This window comes from Suncus etruscus, chromosome 11 (assembly GCF_024139225.1).
Source record: "Suncus etruscus isolate mSunEtr1 chromosome 11, mSunEtr1.pri.cur, whole genome shotgun sequence".
Taxonomy (NCBI): domain Eukaryota; kingdom Metazoa; phylum Chordata; class Mammalia; order Eulipotyphla; family Soricidae; genus Suncus; species Suncus etruscus.
In genome coordinates this window covers 22,074,450-22,076,236 of record NC_064858.1, presented here as the reverse complement: position 1 = coordinate 22,076,236, position 1,787 = coordinate 22,074,450, and positions in this window count along the sequence as shown.

The window sequence follows — 1,787 nt, the reverse complement described above, 5'->3', positions numbered from 1 at the left end:
AAGGCATCCACAGTGGGCCTTTTGAGGAACCCCATGGGGGTTAAATTAGTTCTACCCACTAGAAAAATCTGAGGATGCATCTGGTGGACTGAGCCCCCATAAAAGCTTAGGTATGCCCTGGCACCCTGGAGCCTGTCAGGAGCGATTTCTGAGAGTAGAGCCAGGAGTAACCCCTGAGCGCTGCTGGGTGTGACCCCAAAACTAAAAACCAAAAACTAAAAAAAAGTTTTTTTCTTATTTTTTATTGACATATAATATAGCTTTTCCCAAGGAAAATTTGGGACTATTTGAGACAAAGCTAAATTGTCACATTTGGATAGAACATTTGATCCTTTCAGACCAAATATTCCTTTGTGATATACATAAGTGTGTGTGTATGTGTGTGTGTATACATATAAATATATGTGTATATATATATATTTTTTTTTTTTTGCTTGTTTGCTTTGGGCCACATTCAGCATTGCTCAGGACTAAACTCCTGGTGGAGCTCACAGGAGCACATGAAGTGTCAGGGCTCCAATCTTGATAAGCTGTGTAAGTTGTGTGCTAGGCAAGCACTCTAACTACTGTACTATCTCTCTGGCCTTCTGTGCTTATATTTGTTTGTTTGTTTGGGCCACACCCGGCAGCGCTCAGGCATGGCTCCTGGCTCTGAGCTGAGAAATTGCTCCTGGCTGGGGTCGGAGTGGTAGCACAGTGGTAGGGCATTTGCCTTGCACATGGCTGACCCAGGACAGACTCAAGTTTGATCCCTGGCATCCCATATGGTCCCCTGAGCCAGGAGAGATTTCTGAGTGCAGAGCCAAGAGTAACCTCTGAGCATTGCTGGGTGTGGCCCAAAAAAGCCAAAAAAAAAAAAAAAAAGAAGAAGAAGAAATCGCTCCGGGCAGTCTGTTCTGGGTCAGCTGTGTGCAAGGCAAATGCCTTACTGTTGTGCTCTCTGGCCCCTTTCTGTACTTTCTTTTTTTTTTTTTTTTTTTTTTTTTTTAAATTTTTTTTTTTTTTTTTTTTTTTGGTTTTTGGGCCACACCCAGTAACGCTCAGGGGTTACTCCTGGTTATGTGCTCAGAAGTCGCTCCTGGCTTGGGGGACCATATGGGACACCGGGGGATCGAACCGCGGTCTGTCCAAGGCTACCGCAGGCAAGGCAGGCACCTTACCTTTAGCGCCACCGCCCGGCCCCCCCTTTCTGTACTTTCATAACTGCAGGACAATGATTAAAATGCAAACATTTGTCATATCTAAACTACAGATTTGATTAAAATTTTTGGTCAATTGTCCCCAAAATGTCCTTTCTCGGAAATAATAAAATTTTTGTCAGGGATCAAAGGGTGAATTACATGTTAGTTGAGCTAAGATATCTGATATGTTTATAATCCAAAAGTCTTTTTTTGGGGGGGGGTCACACCCGGCAGTGCTCAGGGGTTACTCCTGGCTGTCTGCTCAGAAATAGCTCCTAGCAGGCACGGGGGACCTTATGGGACACCGGGATTCGAACCAACCACCTTAGGTCCTGGATCGGCTGCTTGCAAGGCAAACACCGCTGTGCTATCTCTCCGGGCCCAATCCAAAAGTCTTTAATTCATAACACTGGCATTTTGAAAGATAGGCCAGTTGGTTCATATAATATTCCTTACTGTTTCTTCATGCACACAGTAATAGGCTACATGCCTATTACTTCCATTTTTAATTATTTGATGTTTCTTCCTGGACATCCTTCTCCTCCTTCTCCTCCTTATTGAGGATACGCAGGATAATACTGAAGTGACAGAACCTCGGTATATCAA